The sequence below is a fragment of the Triturus cristatus genome, chromosome 7, assembly GCF_964204655.1.
Source record: "Triturus cristatus chromosome 7, aTriCri1.1, whole genome shotgun sequence".
NCBI classification, from domain to species: Eukaryota; Metazoa; Chordata; class Amphibia; order Caudata; family Salamandridae; genus Triturus; species Triturus cristatus.
Window position 1 is genome coordinate 662,925,366 of NC_140590.1, and position 24,279 is coordinate 662,949,644.

At 43.9% G+C, this 24,279-nt stretch overlaps 1 long non-coding RNA gene across 1 annotated transcript in view; it reads right to left on the reverse strand.

The window, feature by feature from the left end:
* Nucleotides 1–23,978, reverse strand: part of LOC146810316 (uncharacterized) — a 41,161-nt gene extending 17,183 nt beyond the window's left edge. The window contains exons 1-2 of the long non-coding RNA XR_014966577.1: nt 23,897–23,978; nt 4,082–4,137 (exon numbers count right to left, since the gene is read on the reverse strand). This is a non-coding gene — a long non-coding RNA (uncharacterized LOC146810316). The remainder of the gene's footprint in view (nt 1–4,081; nt 4,138–23,896) is intronic.
* Between the last annotated feature and the right edge of the window lie 301 nt (nt 23,979–24,279).

The window sequence follows — 24,279 nt, forward strand, 5'->3', positions numbered from 1 at the left end:
GTGGAGATGGGGCAGGGGAAGGAGAGCGCTACCACCAATGGGACTACTCTACGGACTATTTTCTTCATCTCATTAGTGCGTCCTGAAAACGTGGTGACGCAAACCAAGTTGTATAGAGGCACCCAGCTTCATGTCTTATCAGAAGGTCCAGAAAGTTCATCTCACTTTTGTCATTACTTTATTGGAAGGACATCCCTTTGATGAGCAAGAGGAATATCTAGTAACGCTTGATATCGTTAGCCTTTATACGAACATCCCACAGGAACAAGGGTTGGAAGCAATCGAATTTTTCCTTCACAAACGTGAACGTCCCCACAATGTCCCTACATCCTTTATCCGGAGATTGGCGGAAATCTGCTTAAAATACAATTTTTTCACATTTAATGGAGCCCAATTTGTGCAAATCAAAGGAGCCGCAATGGGTTGTCCATTTGCGCCGGAAATGGCCATTATGTTTATGGCACTATTTGAAGACATGTGGGTTTACAGCAATAATCCATATGACGGCCACATTAAAATGACTACTTGGCACCTTAATAAATTATCATCCTGAGAGGACTTGAAAAACATGAGTCCCTGGAACTCCATATAAACAATGCAGGACTTTTCCTATATGTATAACATTCTACACACAGTTGTTTAAAATAGCATGAGGAGATTCTTTGTGTCTAGTATACAGAATTGACGCTGTCTGTTATGTGAAGATTGTTTAAGTATATGACGTTGTTGTCTTTTATGTGAAGATTGTTCAAGTATATGACATTGTGTCTATCTGTCATTTGATTTTTTAAGTCTTCTGAAATATTTGTGTTTTTTTGTAGTCACAATTGCACAGAATCAACAGGTCTTGGTGTAAGAATATGAAATGTAATACGTGTACGGTGAATACAAGTAGTAGAAAATAAAAATCTACTTCTGAAAAGTAAAAAAGTTGATTTATGGTGACAGAGGTACTATGTTTTGCTAGCAGTATTTTTGATTCCAACCTCTGTTCCCCTTAAGAGAATCAATCCCCTGTTGTTTACAGAGTTTATGGTGATTCTGAGCACTGATGTTTTTCCCGCACTGTAAAATTAAAGCACATGACACCATGCACAGTGCAAGAGGGCACAGCTTCATTTCTGCTTCTCGAGTAGATTTTCTACAAACATTGGTCTGAGGTCGACCTCTCTGCCCTAAAACCATATTGAACATCACTCAAAATTTTGTTTTCTTCTGCCCAATCGCCCAGCCTATTTAAAATCACCCTCCCCAATACCTTGACTGTTGGATCCAATAAAGATATTGGTCATTGTGAGTTCTCTTTGTCCCCATTCTTGAAAATGGGAACAATCATGACAGTGGGCCAGGAGGGTAACGTCCCCTCCTGTGCAGCCGCATTCAGGACCTGCGTTAAAATTGGAGCCCAGACCTCTATATTTGCTTCGAACAGATCTGGCGGTATACTGTCAGGGCCCGGGGCCTTATTACTAGACCAGGCATTCTTGCCTTGTGTGACTTCATCTAGGGTAAATACCCCTGGGTTACCAACTGTGACCGATGCAACAGAGGTTTTCTCACCCCCACCATCCCTCTGACTATAAATACCCTCAAAATGATCTACCCACTGTTGTTCTGTGATGGCATACGAGCGGGCAAAGCAAGGCATGTTCACTACTCTCCAAAAGAGAGAGCTGTCCCCAGTCTCACAAACTTGATAGCTCCACCCAGCCTGATTCCTGATAATTATGTTTGCACGTAATTTGAGCCTGCTTATATAAATATTTAATAATGGGAAAATCAACAGTAAAAACCGGCCCATAAACAGCCAAAAAAAGGCCCACACACTGACCTGTCAAGCCAGCCAATCAGTAATTTTCAGATTGCCCTGTAGGCCAGTCCCACCCTGCAGTTTGCAATGTGATATATTTGTCAAACTGATGTCGCAGAATGATCTCCATCTTCATTCATTTCTCATCACCAACTTAGGGTTCGCCACTGGTGTTAGTAGTGTTTCGTGGTCACCCTTCTAGTGTCTGGATTTGAAATCCCTAGCCTTGCTGTCAGTTAAAGAGTGAATTCTGGCAGATATAACTTTTGCAAGGCAGCTATAGAAATCAGGGATGTGTCAATATCCAATCTTTTTATTATTTAGTATACCACGTAATAATTCAATCCAAAAGTACCCTCCAGTTCCCATTCGTCAATAAGATCATGCTTTCTTTTGTTTTCTCAATCAATCAATCAATGAATTTGTAAAGCGCGCTACTCACCCGTAGGGTCTCAAGGCGCTGGGGGGAGGGGGATCCGCTACTCCTCGAAGAGCCAGGTCTTGAGCTGTTTCCTGAAGGAGAGATGGTTCTGGGTCAGTCGTAGGTGGGTGGGGAGGGAGTTCCATGTCTTGGGCGCCAGGTAGGAGAAGGATCTTCCTCCGGCGGTGGTCTTGCGGATGCGCGGGACGGTGGCGAGGGCGAGGCTGGCGGAGCGGAGGTGGCGGGTGGGTGTGTAGAATGTGAGGCGGTTATTGAGGTATGTGGGTCCCATGTCGTGGAGAGCCTTGTGTGCGTGGGTGAGGAGTCTGAATGTGATCCTCTTGCTGATGGGGAGCCAGTGCAGGTCTCTCAGCTGGGGAAAGATGTGGCTGAAGCGGGGGGTGTCCAGGATAAGTCGTGCAGAGGTGTTCTGTATGCGCTGGAGTCTTTTCTGTAGTTTGGCTGTGGTTCCAGCGTAGATGGTGTTTCCGTAGTCCAGTCGGCTGGTGACGAGGGCCTGGGTGACCGTCTTTCTGGTGTCAGTGGGGATCCACCGGAAGATGTTTCAGAGCATGCGCAGGGTGTTGAAGCAGCATGACGAGACGGCATTGACTTGCTTGGTCATCGTGAGGGAGGAGTCCAGGATGAAGCCCAGGTTGCGAGCACTGTCCGTTGGCTTTGGAGCGTAGCCCAGGGCAGGGGGCCACCAGGAGTCGTCCCAGGCGGAGGGGGATGTTCCCAGGATGAGGACTTCCGTCTTATCTGAGTTCAGTTTCAGCCGGCTGAGCTTCATCCATTCCGCGATGTCTTTCATTCCTTCCTGGAGGTTGGCTCTGGCTGTGGCGGGGTCGTTGGTGAGGGAGAGGATCAGCTGGATGTCGTTGGCGTAGGAGATGATGTTGAGGTTGTGTTGGCATGCGATGGCTGCGAGGGGGCTCATGTAGATGTTGAAGAGGGTGGGGCTGAGCGAGGATCCTTGCGGGACGCCGCAGATGACATCGGTGGCCGCAGACCGGAACGGGGGAAGGCGGACTCTCTGGGTTCTGCCGGCGAGGAACGAGATGATCCATTCCAAGGCCTTTCCTTGGATTTCGATGTTGCTGAGGCGCTGTATCATGGTGCGGTGGCATACGGTGTCGAATGCTGCCGAGAGGTCCAGGAGGATGAGGGCAGCTGTTTCCCCATTGTCGAACTGATCTGGTTTCAAGATAAAGCGCATCACTTAAAAATGTACGTTTTAGAATGTCTCTTATCATCGATCTAGAAACCACAGAAGCAGAGGTACAAAAACACAGTCACTATAATACTTTGAGCCAATGGATCAATGGGCCAATCACGAAGGCATGTGTACAATGGTGCAAAATGGATCTGCCCAAAGATTTCCTGACTTTCCACCAATACGTACATGACACATTAACAATGGCACATTTTAGTCTCTTGCTGCGCATGTTGTGGGGTTAATGTGCTTTACTCTGCTCCCTAGTCTTCCTCATGACAACATGTCCTGCACATCTGGTTTCACAAAGAGTCTTCCTCATGCCTGTAGTGAACCTTATTGCAAAACACAGACAGGCGGATGTGATAGCACTAATCAAGAAAACGATGACCTGCTTTCAGTGCACGTTTTAGCTTATTTGATAATACATGCCTATAAGAGGTGTGAGTAAAGTAGACTTGGTGACCTCATCTCTCCAGATCAAATACTATACTGGGCATGACCTTTCAACATGAAGAATGGGGACTCGAAAACATTTGGTTTGTGACTGTAATTCATTCCAGCATGTACATCTGCTCGTCATTATCTCTTGACAAGTAATATGTATTGTATAGTTCGAAGCTGCATACTTTACCTGTTCCAGCGTGGACTGAGAAAGGCTGTACTCTTCCAGGTGAAACTTCCGCTTCACTTTATATAAAAAAGAATTAAAATAAGATACATAAGTTACTTCGAAAATAACCAAAATGAATCTTACAATTTCTGTGCTTCGATCTCGTTTAACAACCCGCACACATACACAGTCTGTCCACACAACAGGGAAGTTGGCCTTCCTGCAGAATAACCTCATTGTCTAGCTATGCACTGTTTCCTAGTCAACCCAGTTCAACACAGCGGAACTATACTGGGTCAAAATGGGTTCTTCTTGTTTCTCAGTTTTTAAAATGTTAAAAAATGAGAATATAGTTATCATGCAAAGAGAAAACTAGAATGTTTATCATAAAAAAGCTCTAACACAAAATATTTGTATTTCTAACAGCCGGCAATTCCAATAGGTTTTATGTTTTTTCTCTGTGTTCTAGGTGTTCTTTCTGGTTTCAGTTTAGCTTACACTTGGAGACCCTTTTTGAATCAGGCTCTTACAAATAAGTATGTGATAAGCCAATAGGTCTATCTTATAATGGAAAGTGCCTCTTAATTGATAGCTTCATTTTTAGGTCTCGTGAGCCAAAGGCTCGAAGAGACATTTTATATGTGGGATTTTCAAAGTGCTACCCACACTTTTGGCTGGCCTAAACCTTGAGTGCACGAGATCACATGCACGTGCACAGCTGCTCCTCTGCTAATTGCATTCCCCCCTCCCTTCTCACCCAGTCCTTTGATGCTCTGCTCGATTACTTTCACTTTCGCCGCTTTGACCCTTGCATTCCCCCCTCCCTTCTCACCCAGCCCTTTGATGCTCTGCTCGCATCTCCCTCCTCCCTGGGCGTGAAGGGAGACAGAGACATCCTCCTTAATTGCTGTTTCCCCTCTGAGCCGAGAACACATCGGGTCCTGTGGACACGTTATTGATCAGCTCCAAACTCCGATACATTGCTCTCAAGTGACCATCTGTCAGAGGAAACAAGCAGCAGGCACTTAAATGACCTCTATACATAATTATGCTTTATTATATGCCACATAATTTTACACCACTCAATGCAACACAATTCCACGCCATGCTACACAATTCTATGTCACATAATTCTACTCCACATCACATAATGCCACTCCACATCATGCCACATAATTTGACAGAACACCACATAATTCAACAAAGTGTAACATAATTCCACTCCTCCCTACATGACTCCACTCCACACAATGGCATTCCACATCACACAATTGCACTCCAAGTTACACATCTGCCCTTCATGCCACACAATTGCTCTCCATGCTGCACAATTCCATGTCTCACAATTCGACTCCACACCACAGAATCCCATGCAACCAAGTTCCACGCAACGTAATTCAACTCCACTCCACTCCACACAATGGCATTCCACATCACACAATTGCACTCCAAGTTACACATCTGCCCTTCATGCCACACAATTGCTCTCCATGCTGCACAATTCCATGTCTCACAATTCGACTCCACACCACAGAATCCCACGCAACCAAGTTCCACGCAACGTAATTCAACTCCACACCACATAATTTCATGCCATATATTACCCCTCCAAGTCACATAATTCCACTCCACCTATTTTCAATCCACTCCATACCACATCATTTCACCCCATGCCACATAATTCCACACCACTCAAGGCCTCGCAGTTCCATGCAACACAATTCCACATCTCATAATTCTACTCATGCCACAAATTTCCACTCACACAATTCCATGCCACATAATTCTACTCCATACCACATAATTCCACTTCAGTGCACAACATATAATTCCACATCATGCCACATACTATGCCACATAATTTCACTCCCTACAACATAATTCCACTCTGTGTCACATATTGCCTCTTCCCTTTCGTGCCACATAATTCAGATCAACATATTTCCACTCAACTCAATTCCTTGCCATGCGACACAATTGCACATTACATAAATCCATGCCACATAATTCTACTATATGCCACACACTTTCACTCCACACCACATAATTCCACACCACGTCACATAATTCCACTCCACATCACTTAATCCCACTCCACACAATTGCACTCCATGTCACACAGTGGCACTCCTCACAATTCCATGTCTCAAAATTTCACTCCATGGCACACAATTGCACGCCATACAATTTCACACCACACAATTCCATGCCAAAAAAATCTGCACCACTTAAAGCCAATCCATGGCATGTAATGCATGCCACACAATTCAAATCAACATAATTCGGCTCCATGCCACATAATTCCACGGCACGTAATTCCACTCAACACCACACAATTCATTACCATGTCACATAATTCCACTCCATGCTATATGATTTCCACTCCACTCAGTGACACTCCATGTCACCCAATTGCACTCCACATCACACAATTGCATTTCACGCCACACAATTCCACGTTGCACAATTCCACTTCAGTCAACACAATTACACTCCATGCAACACAATTCTGAACCACACAATTCAACTCCATGCCACCTAAGTGCACTCCACCCTCATATTTCCAATCCAAGCCACTTAATTCCACTCCATGTCGCATAATTCCAATCCTCTCAATGCCGCACAATACCATGCCAAACAATTCCATGCAACACAATTCTTCTCCACATAATTTCACGCCACCTAATTCTACTCTACACCACATAATTCCACTAGTCAACACCCCACAATTCCATGCCACACAATTCAACTCCATCCCACATAATTTCACTCCATGCAACATCACGACTCCACATCATGCTACATAATTCCACTCCATGACACATAATTCCACTCCATACCACATAATTCCACATTGTACCACACTGTACCACCTAAATTTAATCTCCCCAAACCAACATAATTTCACACCACACAATTCCACACCAGACAATTCCATGCCAGACCATTCCATGTCACGTCTCATAATTCTACTACACGGAGCATAATTCCACTCCTTGCCACCTAATTCTATGCCACACCACTTGATTTCACACCATGTCACATAATTCCACTTCACGGCACTGAATTCCTCTCCACACAATTGCACACCACGTCACATAATTGTAGTTCACGCCACACAGTAACATGTCTATCTCAGTGAATGCAAAATAATTCCACTCCACATAAAGTGCTCTCCACTTCTCATAAATCCACACCACATAATTCCATTCCATGGCACACAATTGCATGCCACATAATTCCATACCACACCCCATAATTCCACACCACATCACATAATTCCACTCCACCCCCATACTTCCTCTCAGCAGAATTGCACTCCATGTCACACAATTTCATACCACGCCACACAATTCCATGTCTCACAATTTCCCTCAACACCCCACAATTCTAGGCCACACCACACAAATCCACACCAATTAATTCCATGCCATACCACATAATTACACTCCATGGAACGTAATTCCATGCCACATAATTCCACTCCACTATTAATGAATCCACTCAATAACATAATTCCACTTAGCGGCACATAATTCAAGTCCACCACATAATTTCATTCCATGCCACATATTTCCACTCCATGACATATACTTCCATTCCTCTCAACACAATTCATTGCCACACAATTCCATGCCACACAATTCCACTCCACACAATTCCACACCACACCATATAATCCCACCACATCCCTTAATTCCACACCATGCCACATAATTTAACTCCAGGTAACATAATTCATTTCCATACAATTGCAGTCTATGCCACACCACGCCAAAGAATTCCACATCTCACAATTCAGCTCCATGCCACACAGTTCCAAGCCACTCAACATACTTTCATGCCACATAATTTCACCCCACACATCATAATTTCACTCTGCATATTTCCACTCTACTTGACAACACGTAATTCTACTCCCCTCTACATTTGCAGAACAAGCATTTGCAATGCAATAGGTCTCGCATTTACGCAAGTTTGAGCTACTCACATTACAAATAACAATGCCTTTTATTTTTGTTTTCTTTTTTATAACTTAAATAAAAGGCAGTGTCATTTACAATGCCAATAGCTTAAACTCGCGTGAATGCGAGAACTATTGCATTGCAAATGCTTGTTATTGTTGCCTTAGCACATTGAAATTCAGAGTGACGGATGTACAAGATCTTCGTTTAGGAGGTTGGAGGCTTTCCTGTATAAAGAATTGTTCAGTGTCAGAGGTCTGCAGGTGCAGGCTCCCGGGTACAGCCGTGGCCCTGCTACAGAGATTGTGGGTGACACAGCGCTTGATCAGTGATTCCGGGGTCCCTGCATGGGCCCTGAAAGGGGAATAGCTCAAGCGGTGGGTGGCTGGGGACAGCCGGTCGAGCCTGATGTCCCCCACGTAGCGCTTGGGCCTGGCCACGTACTCCGTGATATGAGCTGACTGCAGCCTGGTGGTCACACACTGTTCGTGTGATTGTCGGAGTGGGCTATACCTGGTCTGGGGTCATTGCCCAGCATTTCATAACCGCTCAAGTCTGTCACCTGTCCCTGGTTGCTTGATGTATGGCTGCTTACTCCATATTACTGCAGCACCCTAGATCCATGCATATGATGGTTATTACCCCAATTTTTAGGTTGAATGCTCGAGACTTCTTTTATATACTTTAGTATATATTTCTTTGTGGGCTTCAGCACTGCCCACTGCTTTTCATTTGTCTGTTTCAGTGTCCTTTAAAAACCCTTGCTTGCTAGTGGTCATTCCTTCCCCTTTGTCCTGTAGTGAAGGTAGCCACATACATTGCTATGGTAGCATAAGCGCGTTAGCTTTTAGAAAGCCATCTTGCCACTTTTGCTGCTTTTGCACGCAACACTGCAGATACATGTTATTATTTGAGAAACTGCTTGCTTGTCTTTGCTTCACGTGAGAACTGTCTGTTGTTCACCTCCCGAGACGTGCACTGCGACCTTGGTCTGAACATTGTGTGCAAAACACTTTGAGCAGCCAGACAATGTATGTTTTTGAATCCAGCTTGATCGGCCCACTCTCTAGTCATAATATGCACACAGCTGCAAATACCTGAATGTCGAGAGCCTTTAATATTACAGTTTGCATGCGTTTGAAACACATTCTGGAGAAGAACATTTCCAGGCGCAGAGCAGAGCTGATCCTGTGATGTGATCCTTATAAAGCTGATCTTTACGGTATGGGGTTCCCCGTTCTAGCCTAAGAGACCTTCTACTAGTCTAATAATATTATTTTACTAGCGAAAGGAAGGTGGCTGTATGCCACTGTCATTTATACTATGATTTCTCCTTTCATTTTCTATGGTATTGTAACAATGTTGATGGTTTTAATTATAATCATTTGTCTGCTTATGTTAGCCAAAGTACTGCATCTTAGGACACGTAGTTTATAAAATAAACCTTTTAAACTTTACCGTGTCTCTGATTGTGGATTGATATATGTATAATAGCGAACAGGTATTTCCGATTCCCACCATTCCTGAGAATACTCTTAGTCGCTTGTTCTGGGTTGTCTATACATTGGGACCTCCGTGATGATACGGATAACGAATGGGACACTGATGCTGGTCCGATTGGGGTTCTGGGTGCTGAGGTGAGTTTTTGGTACACCACAATTCGCTGAGGTCCTGGTTTCCTGTGCATAGTTCTGTGCATAAGCAGAATCCCTGCAACAGTCCCTCCTATTTTGTCTTTCCTTCCTCCCATGGAGCAGGGACGAAGTACTGTATGTTTATGTGTTGGTTCTTTATCTGTTCTTTGGGGGCTGCTTATTTATTTATTTACTGCTTGTGTCAACCTTGTCAGGCCGGTACAATAGATTTCTTTCATGCTGGTAGCAGAGGTGTAGATATTTTTTCAAAAATAAATGCAATTGGCTGGGCCGCTGTATTTTTCAAAAAGTCAGCTACCGAATGCTGTCATTCTCACCCATCCGTCCCTTGTGTCTGCATCCTGCCTTGGCCTCCCATTGGATAATCATAGGTAGGGTCAGGCTTGCAGCTGAACTGGAGTGAGAGAGGCTTGGAAAGCGCAGGCCTAGGAGGATCTTGGAAATGAAGGCATGTGAGGAACAAATGAAAGTGTGTACATTTGCCTCTCTGTCTGGTCCCCTAGTGCCCCTAAAACTCCTATCAGTGTGCTCACAAACTACCACCACTTTCATGCTCCTTGTACCAGTAACAGTATACTATACCAAGGCCTAGCACCATCACTCCCAAGCAAGGCCAGCTACAAGGTCCCACAGTGCCCCTCTCTCCCTAGAAGGTGCCCGGAGCAACACCGTGGAAGCGGAAGGTAGAGTCACTGGATGCTGGAATCAGCACCCGCTGCTGAGAGGTAATTAGTCAAGGTAGGAAAGGACGGGAGAGAGTGAATCCCAGTGAGTGCCTCTGTTTTTGCCTCTCTGTGCCTGGCCTCGTTACACAGGCTATTCAAAGGGAGAGAAGCCCTGGCAGATGGGCTTGGTCCGGTGTAGCATGTGCCCCCTCGCAGCCTGTGCTCGCCATCCCTGTTTAGTCACAGTGTGATTGGCTACAATCTCAATACTGAACAAGCACACAAAGAGAAGTCAAACACGTAGCAACACACACTCCTTTTTCTGTGTACTCAACAAGTGTGACATAACTATGGCATGATTGAGATGCTGATTCAGAGACATATGCGTTGGGGTTTTACAGAGCTCTGCAGGGCCCTAAGTACTCATCGTGCAAAAATATCCAAAACGGCAGCATTGTTGCACATGTTCAGCACCCTCATTCACTGTCTCATAAATCCTGTCGCACTTACTCTGTTCCAGATCCTGCAGTTACATTCTCTCCAGACTTCAGCAACAGAACTTGAAGATCCTATAGGCTTGTGCAGCTGTAGAAACTTATAACACGGACCTGTTGAGCCCCTCCCTCTATATATAACATTATCTGGTGACTGTATTGTGGTACATTTTAGAGATCCTAATATTGTTCAGAGACTTTTAGCCTGTCCTACAGATTCTTTTTCTGGCCTTTCTCAGATATTTCCCCTCTCAATGGGCTATTTTTACAAATCCCCACCTTTTAGGCCCCCTTCTGTTCTGGGTTCAGGACTAGCCTCTTTTTCAAGACCATTTATTCCGCATTATAGTCCTAATTTTCACCAATAGATTCACACCCTTGGAAGATATGTGGGGATGTGATTGACTTAGTGGTGCACGTGCTGTCAAATCTACAACCAGCAGGGAAGGTCATCATTTAAGTGTTTTTTTAGGCTGTTAGTAACTACATTTTTTCTTCCATGCCTAGCGCAGTTGCAGCACAAAACTGCCCTTCAGATAATTGATTTTCTGTTGGAATTGTGGTGGTCTTAGTTGATCAGAGATCTGTCCCTAGCACTAAGTACAGGGGTAATTTAACCGAGTTTAGTTTGATCTCCTGGAATATTGCAGGGATTTATAATAAATTTGTCCTGAAAGATTGCCTCTCCCTGGTTGAACAATATGACTTGATCACCTTGCAAGAAACCTGGGCTATATCCCCGCTGGAATATAAGGGATATTTGTGTTTTCCATCCCTGCTACCCCCGTCCCCTTTGGGTCGACCAAAAGAAGGTTTGACAATTTGGGTAAAACTTGGAGTTAAGACCAAAGTTGTCCCTATGGATCTTTGCTACTCTGAGGTCAATGTGAAAGAGCTGATTGCTTCTCATCATTTCAAATTATTTATCATCACATTTATAATAATGATTTTTCCAGTTCTAACAATCGAAACTTTCAGTCTTTATTCTGTACTGTTGACAAACTTATATCTAATTTTTATTCTGACCCATTGAAATGTAGTATTCTGATTTGTGTTGTTTTTAATGCTAAACTTAGTTTTACAACATCTGACTCTAGTTCCCTGCTTCATCGTAACATGTGTGGTGTGACCGGCTCCTCTGATAATAGAGGTGCTGATTTAGTTCATTATCTTTTGGTTCATGATCTTGTAAACATGCATGAAGATGTCTAAGATAGAGTACCAAATCAGTTATTGATTATTTATTCATTACTTGCGGTCTAACACAATATTTACATGGATGAGATATACTGCAGTCATCCTTTAGTGATCACAATCCACTGATAGGTAAATTCTTTCTTTCTATGGACATCATTAGAGGTGCAGAGAATGCAGTTAATCAGCCAATGCCACAGCACAAGGGACTTAGGCTTGTTTGGCCCATTCCCTATCCTTTAAAAATTTCGGATGAGTTAGTGAAGTCTAATTTAGACATTTTCTTGGCCTGCTTATCTGATATTTCCAGAGGGGAAAATGTGTGTAATTATTTTAGAGCACTTTGCAACGTAATAAACAATGGTTTACTGAAGCCGACTGCTAGACCAGTTTGCTCCCCTACTCAATGCTTTGATAGATCCTGTTCCCAGGCAAACAGAGATCTGAGTCTAGTCTGGTCAGCCACTCCCAGAAATCCAAGTGCAATTATCTTGGCTCAGCCATATTAAAGAAGGGGCCCTGGGAATTAGGAAGCGTGAAATCCAGAGGGCTAATTGGAATCATCTGTCGAGTGCAGTTTCACTCAAGAATTAAAGTGAATTTTGGGGAGCGGTTAGTGAATTCCAAATACAAAAGATGACACCTGCTTTCCTGAGTAGCCATAATATGGGTGACCGGTGGGTAACTCACTTTAATAACATTTATTGCAGCGCCTCTGATGGTGTTGACTGAGAAGATTCTTTTTCCTGGGTAATATCACTTATATACTCCAAATTTCTGTATTCTATATACAAGGTGTTTACTGCTCTTAACAGTAGTACCTGCTCTAAAGATCCCGGGCCGGATGGAATCCTTATTGATATCTTTAAATGCACACTTGACCTTTTGGGCTCCTTTGTTAACTAACGTTTTTGTTAAGTTGGACCCCAAAGCTCTTCCTCCCTCTTGGTCTAGTTCCATTACAGTTCCCATTTTTAAAAAGGGCACCCGCCTGAACCTAAGTGCTATAGACCTGTACCTTTAATTGACTCAACCGTTAAAATAATGAGAAGAGTCTTTTTTAACAGGCTAAGAGATAGGTGCAATGGAAAAAGTATTTTATCTCAAAATGGGTTTAGGCAACGCTTGGGAACAATGGAGCAGTGTTTAAATCTAAATGTGTTACTAGGGAAAAACACTATATCTAAAACAATCGCCTTTATACCTTAACCTTATGGATCTATCTTCCACATTTGAAAAGGTTAATCGAAATAAGTTGTGGGGTATAATGTTGGAGCTAAGGCTAAATACCACGATTGTTCACTTCTTGACCTTCCTCTATCAATATCTAAGTGCCAGAGTGACGTTTGTACCAAATGGGGTATTATCCAACGCGATTAAGTTACATAGTGGAGACAGGCAAGGTTGTGTTTTAGCATCACTTTTATTTATTTTATACATTAACAAGGTCAATGTTGTCTTAAGTGCTGCTACAGAAGATGTCCCCCATGTCCCATACCCGTATTGTTGTACACTCGTGATGCGGTGCTTATGGCATGGACTCCAAATGCTCTCAGGTGTCCGGTACAAGCTTTTTCTGAGTTTATGCTTGATTTAGATTTGTCTATAAACTATACTAAATCTCAACTATGGTATGTACCGGAAGCATTATATGTTGTGCACTTTGCGGATTAAGGAGAGCTGATTAAAGAACGTTTCTAAATTCCCATACCTTGGTTTAATATTTGATGCAAGTGGGTCTTGGGCAGAAAACATTAGTGTTAGAAACACTAAATATAAGTAAGCTATACGTTCTCTTTTTAATGTTTGCAAGTCACTAGGGGTTAACCGATACTTATAGAAATATACTGTAAGCAATGTGTACCTACTGCTAGCTATGGGTGTGGAATTTGGGGTTAGGAAGACTGTCCTATATTTCAGGCTGAGGAGAATCGCTTTGGCAGACGACTCCTATCTCTACCCCCTTCTATACCTCTATACTTTTGTACATTAAAATGGGCCCCATTTTGTTGTTGCTATCCATATGGAGCAATCCAAGGGCTTTGTTTACTCACAGCATAATGAATGACTGTGTTCATAGCGTCCATGGCGTACTTATAGCAAGAAAAATCTTACTACTCTGGGGAAAGCTGCTTTATTTGAAAATCCTTCACCCATATGTAAGGCTGACAAGAAAATTGTGAAGCGCTTGTTCATGGAAAGACACTGTGCTAAAAGGGACAGCGTAGAGCTAAGTAAACCGCTTGTATAAAATTATTACCTTTAATAGCAGTCCTGGCCTTGAACCATATCTAACGTATGTGACAAATAATTGGGAAGCAGCCTTATTGTCAAAATTCATAGCGGGGGCTATATCTTTTCTCCTGTGTTTCCAGCGGGATTTTTATGGGAACTTTGCAGAGAGGAAATCTGCTTGTGACAATGTTTGCTGCACTTTATATTTTGAAAAGTGATTTTAGATTTTGTATGTTTATCTTTTATGATTCGCAACGACTTTCGAATAAAGAGAATTGAAATGATTGCTGAGTTTGTGTTCGGGTATTATGAATGGGTAAAGGGGTGGCGGCATAAGGGTGAGGGGTGACTATGGATAGAAGCATTTGGGTGCATAATGTTATAGGCATCGAGGCTAAGAGCAGAGAGGACAAGAGCAGTTGCCTGGTTGGGACTAGGGCCAGAAATGCTGCCCATGTTCCCATTCAGTAATACCCACCCATAATTTATTCTCACTATAGATATGTACCTATCTTTGTGAATTGTCGTTCGCCGAGGGAGTCTACTGCATTTTTAAACCTGGTTTCTGCATTTTATTGAATTCATTCCTTGGAGCTGACCCCTGGATTTGTTGCCTGCTTGCTGAAAGAGGGAGGGCGCTGAGGACGGGACTGCGAGGACCAGCAGCCCAGTGATTGTCATCAGCTGTGTCCTCTTCCCGCCTTCGCTGCCTGAAGCTACAAAACTCCTCACGGACCCCGCTTCGCGGGTGCCGTTCGCCGAGGGAGTCTACTGCATTTTTAAACCTGGTTTCTGCATTTTATTGAGTTCATTCCTTGGAGCTGACCCCTGGATTTGTTGCCTGCTTGCTGAAAGAGGGAGGGCTCTGAGGACGGGACTGCGAGGACCAGCAGCCCCGTGATTGTCATCAGCTGTGTCCTCTTCCCGCCTTTGCTGCCTGAAGCTACAAAACTCCTCACAGCCCCTGCTGCGCGGGTGCCGTTCGCCGAGGGAGTCTACTGCATTTTTGAACCTGGTTTCTGCATTTTATTGAGTTCAGTCCTTGGAGCTGACCCCTGGATTTGTTGCCTGCTTGCTGAAAGAGGGAGGGCGCTGAGGACGGGACTGCGAGGACCAGCAGCCCCGTGATTGTCATCAGCTGTGTCCTCTTCCCGCCTTTGCTGCCTGAAGCTACAAAACTCCACACGGCCCCCGCTTCACGGGACACGCACGGGCGCATGCCGGGCGAAGCCCGGGCCAAGGGCGGGCCCGTCTGAGCCCGTCCGAGTGCGGCTGAGGACGGGACGGGGCTATTATCGTACATCCAGTGGTCGATATTTTGTGAGTTAAGGTGTCACTATTTCTAGAGATATTGGGCCATATGTAGGTAGCATACAATTTACCACTTCTTAAATACCGAACTTTACCGATTTGGTATTTAAGAAGTGGTAACTTGTATGTAGGTAATCATTCGGTAAATATTACCGAATCGGAGAAATTCGGTAATTACCGAATGGGTATTTACCGATTCGGTAATGAGGCATACCTTCCCATTGATTCCTATGGGCCTGGAGGCCCATAGGAATCAATGGGAAGGTATGCCTCATTACCGAATCGGTAAATACCGATTCGGTAATGGGGGGAGTACATTCAAGGGTGGCAGGGTGTCACATTGACACCCTGTTGCACCCCTGATTCCTGCATGTGTGCACATGTGGCGCACATACATGCCACATGGCACTCTTTTTTCAGCAAAATATTGCTTTTTGCAATGTATTCGGTATTTAACACCAACCTATATTTGGTGTTAAATACCGAATTTCAATTCCCTCACAACACTCATTAGAGTGTTACCTACATCTCCTTTCAGGATTCGGTATTTACCGAATCGGTAAAATTACCGATTCGGTAATTTTACCGATTCGGTAAATTACCGAATCCTGAAACATGCCCCCTACATAGCAAATGCCAAAATACCGGTCGGTAACAGGATAATTACCGAAAATCGGTCGTTACCGACCGGTATTTGGCTTCCTACATATGGCCCTAAGGGCCATATGTAGGTAGCATACAATTTACCACTTCTTAAATACAGAACTTTACCGATTTGGTATTTAAGAAGTGGTAACTTGTATGTAGGTAATCATTCGGTAAATATTACCGAATCGGAGAAATTCGGTAATTACCGAATTGGTATTTACCGATTCGGTAATAAGGCATACCTTCCCATTGATTCCTATGGGCCTGGAGGCCCATAGGAATCAATGGGAAGGTATGCCTCATTACCGAATCGGTAAATACCGATTTGGTAATGGGGGGAGTACATTCAAGGGTGGCAGGGTGTCACATTGACACCCTGTTGCACCCCTGATTCCTGCATGTGTGCACATGTGGCGCACATACATGCCCTAAGGGCATGTATGTCTGCCACATGGCACTCTTTTTTCAGCAAAATATTGCTTTTTGCAATGTATTCGGTATTTAACACCAACCTATATTTGGTGTTAAATACCGAATTTCAATTCCCTCACAACACTCATTAGAGTGTTACCTACATCTCCTTTCAGGATTCGGTATTTACCGAATCGGTAAAATTACCGATTCGGTAATTTTACCGATTCGGCAAATTACCGAATCCTGAAACATGCCCCCTACATAGCAAATGCCAAAATACCGGTCGGTAACGGGATAATTACCGAAAATTGGCCGTTACCGACCGGTATTTGGCTTCCTACATATGGCCCTAAGTGTGTTAGCCCGCAAGGGTACGGGCAGGCATTCCTGTATTTACTACCTATTGTTTCAGTTTTACCGGCCTAAGGTAATGGCCGCAACAAGACTGGGGAAGGGGCGAAAGTCACTCAATGGGGCGGGAGTGGTAGGCACTTTGGACAATTTTCTAATCAGGGCTTCGTTCGTGTTACAGAGAGAAATTGAGCTGACTGAAAAAAGGCTCTCCATCGAACAAGAGTTGGAAAAACGCTCTTCATTGGGAGCAATCGTGCTGGAAAAGTCCCCTGTTCTTCTTTTAATTAACAGCCAAGCCAACTCACCTTTAGACCCCACTCTTGCCGAACATGGAGGGGAAGAAAATCCACGTCCAGCTACCGACTATAGCTTGCTCAGTCCAATTGAGCAGGGGGACTCCCCCATAATTGATTCTTCCACTTTAGTGCACAACGTGGGAACCACGAGATCCGGGTTGCCAATACGACTGATACCGGATGAAAATGTGGAGGCAAATGGCCGGTCGATAGAACAGGTTGTTAGACGAAAACGGAGTGGTACGGCTATGATCAACAAGAAAATGAAAATTCAAAAACGGGCAACTGAGGGGAATATTGATACTGTGGCTAATTTAGATAATCAACACAGAGTGTCCACTGCTCATTCTACAGCCCATGGTATTGAGAACCCGATTCCGCAAGAGTATAGAAGAGACTTTTGGGCTAAAATGGAGCAGTTATTCACAGCGACCTGTCTCCCGATTCATGACAGATTGGACTCTATTGAAAAGACACTCTCTAAGCTGGAACTAATGTACGCCTCATTGATCGGGGGGAAGGGGATAGGGGTTGGAAGGGGCGAAACTGAGGGCACAGGGTTATTGGCTAAAGAATTAGACGGTTTTCAATGCCCCAACTCTGAAATAGTAAATAAAGTGATAGATCTTACTGCTCAACCAACCCCACAGGGAAATAGAGTGGGACTTGTTGACCAATTGGTACATAATGTGCCAATTTCATCAGTACTACTGGGGAATCCAAGGGGAAAGAAGGACCATGTTCCTGCTAATATACCACCTGAGATTGAAAGCCTTAATTCCATTCTCCCTAAAATAACCCCACCAAAGTCTGTGTTCCTATCCAAGCCTGTGCTGCCTTGTTTGGGCCTGCCCCCAGAGTCTATTCCCTATGTAGTGGTTCTTGTGGGGGTTCCTATTTTGAATTATGGAAAAAGGGAATTATTTAGTGAACTCAAAAATAAGTGTATCCACTGGTTAAATTGCAACAAACCCCTCCCTATCCAGAGTAGAAGTGAACTTTTATTTGCAAGACGTGTAGATTGGGTGGGCCCAAGAGCCAAGGATAAACAGGGTGACTGTGTCGTAATTAATTTTAGGGATTCTAGAACAATGAAGTACATTTGCTCAATGGAGCCAGGTAGTCTCGAATCAGCAATACAAGCCCTTCCTCTCACTTACTTCTATCCAGGGGCCCCCAGTTATGGGTTTGAAGCTTCCTTGAGAGGTTGGGTGGCTCGACCACAAAATGATTCGGAGGGCTGTATCCCTCACTATGGAAACAATAATCAAATCAACAACCAATACTGTCCGCTCCCACTCGAAGCCTTCCACCATATTAACAGATTCAGTGTCCTGGACCTAGTCGATTGACGCCCAGAAGCAAACAAATCATTCCTTACGGTCGGGGATTATACAGGCCTACAGAACATCAAGGAAGGTTCTAACGAACTGAATCAAAATCCTCCCAAGCAGGGGCTCACAGAAGTACTGCTAAACATGAATGATATAGCGTGTCCATCTACGAAAAGCCCAAGGAGTAGGATCATAGAACCATTAACAATACGAGCGTTGGATGGGTTGGAGAAGGGGCGTGTGTGGGGAAGTACTGGTAGGGTAATCATTCCATCTGATGCTAACAGGTATCCCAGTGTTCTGACTTCTACTACAGGGAAGCCTAATGTGAATATCAATATACTCTCTTGGAATGTGGCAGGATTAAAAAATAAATTGATCTGTGAAGAATGGGGCAAGTTCATAGATACTTTTGATATCTGCCTAATGCAAGAGACATGAGCTACGATTAATCTTCAGCGGATTGGCTTTGTGTCTTATAATATACATGCAATAGTTAGTGGCAGGGGAAGACCTTCAGGGGGCCTAAGTATTTGGGTGGCTCTGCATTTGGGAGTCACAGCTAGACAGCTCCAAACTAGCTCACATGATATCCAATGTGTCCTACTTGACCTGCCAGGGAATAAACATTTAGCTTTATTGAATGTCTATTCCAGACCTTCTCCGAGCGGGCAGGAGTCAAAGGTTATCACACAGTTGAATGATTATATCTTGACCCTAGACCCGGAGTATTCTGTGATAGTAGGTGGCGATTTTAATTGCCTGTATGAGTCACTCAGTATGTTGGATTTAGATGATCCGATTGTGGAAAACATACACTGGAATATTCCTGAGCCTCTGATTCCATTGGTTAAAGCCTGGACTCCATTGGTCTTGCAGATTTTTGCTCTTACTCTTTCCTTATCTTTGAGGTCTTGCAATGGTAGATTCAACTCCGATAGACCTGGTCATGCCACCTTTAATAGAGTGGGGCAAACCTCCATTCTAGATTATATCATGATAGAAACAAGATCCTGGGACAAGGTTTCTGACTTCAGGATTGTTGACCGAGACGATAGCGATCACAATGCCCTGGTCATGTCCTTAAAACCAGGAAGTTGGGGTCTGTCCAGTTACGAAATTGTGGTACTTCAACCTCTCATTCTGCATAACAACAGACGGAGAGTAAAATGGCCACATATACTTGCCAGTTCAAACAAGATGGCAGAAATATATAGACTGGTCCTGCCCCACCTAAGTGAAATGGCCAGTGAAGGGTTGAATTGTTCTACCATTGGGTGGGGTATTAGGACGGCCGAAATTCACAGTCAGCTGGCCTCTAAACTGGCGGAGGTGTTCTTTACGGTCGGGAGCCCCAAGGATAAATTGGTTAAAACCAATTCTTGGTACAATGCTGAGTGCCCGAAGTTGAAAAGTGATTTGATCCAAGCAATTAAGGCTAAGGATAAAGAAAGGATCAAAATACTCCGAGCACAGTATAGAAAGAAGATCGAAAGTGCAAGAAAGACTTGGGAGGATGATAAGTGGGAGGAATTAAGATTAGCCCTGCAGTACAAGGATTTTAAATCCTTTTGGGCTATTGTTAGTAATGGAAGAAAAGAAACTGACACCACAATATTCTCTAACATAGCCCCAGAAGCCTGGGAAGATCACTTTGGGAGTCTATACTCATGTATAAACCCCAACGAAATAGCTTCAACTGCTCTATATCCCCCTTTGGAGTGCCGAGCAGAGGTTCCGGTGATCTCGATAATGGAGGTGGAAACCGCTATTCACAAACTCTTACCCAACAAAGCGCCAGGACTAGATAAGGTCCCAGGCGACCTATATCGGTCAGAACCCAAAGTATGGGCTCCCTATCTCTGTGTCTTGTTTAACTCTATACTACTAGGTGCGGATCCACCAGAGACTTGGCGTGGTGCAGAGATTGTGCCTATTTATAAAAAGGGATGCCCTTTACAACCCTCAAATTACAGGCCTATAAGTCTGATTGATATTACTCAAAAGCTGTTTGGACGTATAGTCCTGCATAGAATTCAGACCTGGGAAAAAGATAACGATATATTGAGTACCCTGCAGGCGGGTTTCAGAAAGGGTACCTCAACTATCGATCAGCTATTTCGACTCCAGGTCCTCTACTGGAAAACTGTGAGTGTGGAGGGTGGCAGCCTCTACCTCATTTTTGTTGACCTGAGGTCTGCTTTTGACCTGGTGCCTCGAGGAAAGTTGTGGAGAGTTCTTCAGGAACTCAACGTCCCTCCATATCTTTTGGATGTCTTGAGAAGACTCCACTCTGAAAATAAAGCTGTCTCAAATTGCAGGAGGAATATCAAAACTTTTTAGAGGTTCAGCTTTTAAGCCTGTAGCGCCACCGGTAGAAATTTACAAGACACAAGCTAGAGCAGCGTCCATCTATGGAGCAGAACTATGGGGACATAGCAAGCCTCCTAGCCTAACTAGGACTGAACATTCTTTTATGAGAAATCTGCTGGGCTTGCCCCCAAGCACTCCGTTGGTTCCGATTAGGCTCGACCTAGGGTTGATTCCCGTGGAGGAGGAGGTGGCGATGCGACCAGTGATATACTGGAAGAGACTCTGGTCTACCCCGGAGTTGGGTTCTTTTCGTGAAAAATTCAAGGGGGTTTGGCCCCTAATCAATAACAAGAAAATCCCCTGGTTAACTCACATTAGGGATACTTGTGATAAGATTGGCCTCCCAGAATTATGGGCTTCCCGGAGTTTTCATGCTTGGGCATCCCAAGGACAAATCTGGTAGATCGGTTCAGGCACCATCATCTTATGAGCCTCCATATGAATTCTGGTGTTGGCAGACTGACTGCACAGTTTCTCCAAATTAAAGTTGACTATAGGAGGGAGGAATTTCTTGACCTGATTTTTCCTGCTGTTGCTAGGAAGTTGTACTTCCAGCTGAGAATAGGCAGTTTACCGCTTAGGTCTTTTACTTCTAATTGGGAACCAAACAAAAACACTGATTGTCCTGCCTGTGGTTTTCGAATGGAAGATGATAAATATGTTTTCTTCTTCTGTCCAGTGTACCACCAGTTACGAAATAGATGGGTAAAACCCATTTGTAAGAATCTGGGATTTAGAGAGTGTGAAAATGCCTTAAGAGTATTGAAATATGACACCCACCCTCCGATTGTCTTTGCAGTTTCCCGTTTTCTAAATGCCATGTGGATTAAACGCAGAAAATATTGTAATTAAGTAACAGGCATTAATGCATTCCATGTACTTTTATTGTATCCTAAGTACAATTTTGATTCTATTGTCCTCCATTTTTTCTTTTTTATCGTGTAATGATGAATTGTATGTTGCTATATTTTATGTGTACTTTTATGGCCTTTGCGGCCGAAATAAAGTTTATAAATGGAAATGGTTATAGGCCAGACCTATTGGCTTTAACACACGTTAATTTTAGTATACAATGTCCTCTGGCAACACAGCTGAAACGCTCTCCAGACAGACCTAAAAAGACTAGGGAAAAGGAGTAAAGAGGGAGTAAATGTAACACAGAGGGGTATCAGAGGAAAAAGAAAAATAAGTGGAGCGGATTAAAAGGGCACAGATAGGGAAAAGAAAAGTATAGGAGGAAATGTTAGGAAAAGGGAAGATACTGTTGCAGTGCCCACAATGGTATGATGTTGACTTCCTGCTGTTTTGTGTCTTCTCACACTGTCCTCCTCTATTGCTCTTCACGAGGAGACTTCTGAAGTTCTCTTTTGTAAGCTTCTCTGGGAGATACTTTTGGTGCCATACTCCATTCTGTTCTGTGCTTTTAGAATCTGGACCTTCCTAGTCCTGAAGTATCATATAACTTGCAATCCTGAAGCCTGTGCTACTCCTAAAGTCTCCTGTAAGCTGTGCTTCTGCACTCTGTGTAATAATCCTGCATTCTGTTATATGCACATATAATCTGTTCTGTATTACCACAGTGTCTGCTGTTATCCTGCCGTTTTTTCTGTGGTCCTAGAGTTTCTCATGTGCATCTGCACCTTTCTACCGCTGTCCTGTACTGTGCTTCTCCAGAGGTCTAAGCTGGTGCTGTGTTAAGGTGGTATGTGATGTGGTGCTACAGTCAGAATCATGCTCCTGCTATCTGTGCTTTGGTCTGCAGTCCTTTGCAGTCCTCCCCCATCAGTGCCGGGCTCCTGCAGTCTTTGTTGGGCCTCTGCAGTCTCTGCTCTGTTCTTAGTTTCTTCTCTGCACCTGCCATCTGTGTTATGCTCTGCTTGTCAGTTGGTGCTGCTGTGCTCCTACATCTTTGCTGTGCTTTTGCAGTCTCTGATGTGCTACAGTAGTCTGTGCTGTGATTATGTGGTCTGTGCCTTGTCATGCAGTTTCTGCTGCGCTTCTACAGTTGTTGCTGTGCTTCATCAGTATCTATTTTCCAGTGGCGTAGTCACTGCGTCTGCTGCCCGCGGTGGCATAATCGTAGACCGGGGGTGGGGGGGTGGAGTGGTGCTTTATTGCGCTGCGACAGCCGGAGGTAAGAGCGGGGGAGGGGGGCCGGCCGCCACCCCCAAAACTCGTGCCACCTGGGGTGGTCTGCCCCCACCACCCCCACTAGCTATGCATATGATGCTTTCTACAGCAACCTGTGCCTTTTCCTCTGGTCTGAGCTGCGCTTCTGCAGCCTACGTTTGCTTCTGCAGTTCTCTGCTGTGCCCCCTTTATTTATTTATTTATGCATTGTTATATAGCACGGACTTTACCCAAAGGTGTCAGAGCGCTTTACAATAGAACCAGTTACATCACATAAGGACTTCAGAGTATATGAAGTACATAAAAGATACGAAACAGATAATCTCTAAACTTACATAAGGATAGCATTAAGTACATATGTCTACTTCCGATACTAGTGGTTAGAGTTACATATATACAAGTTGCTCCCTTCGACTCTCCTGTGCTCCTACAGCATGTTCTGTGCTTTGGTAGTCTTTGCTGAGTTCCTGCAGGACGAGGTTTGGAGGGTGACGGTGGGAAGAGGGTCAGTGGCAAGAAGGAAGTACATTAGGCAGAAACCAGTGGTGGGGCGCTTCATGAGTTATTGACCTTGGTGGCACATAAAGCAACCACTTTTCTTCTGTTTCCTCATAAATTGGATAGGCAGATCATTCTTTATCTGAAGCTCCTTAAGAAATGTTAGCAGCAGAAGCGAACTCCAAGATTTCTACCTCGTCAAATTCAATTTTACTTTGGCCAGTATTTGAAGACAAACACATCTGTGAAATAAGATGAAAATAGCCTTACCTTCCTCTAAAACAGAAAACGCTTGTGATAAGGACTTGACATTATCCATGGGTATTTTATACGATAACAAGGAAGAAAACCTGTACGAGAGAAGAAAGACACACAGGCAAAATGATTCACTATTTCATGTACCTGCATCACTCCCATTCGGGGATTTATACATTTTACATCGCAGTTTGACGGATAAATGGGCAAAAAAGAAATGTTAACAAATTAGGCATATACTTACTGCAAATGATGGGTAAAAGAGAATAAGTTAATATAGTATGAATTGACAGTTATTTTTGATACTTGCAGCATTATTTCCTGCGAGAGTGTTTTTGTAATCCTGGATGACAGTTATGTCGAAATACTTGAATTGGTCATTAATATCTATGCTCATA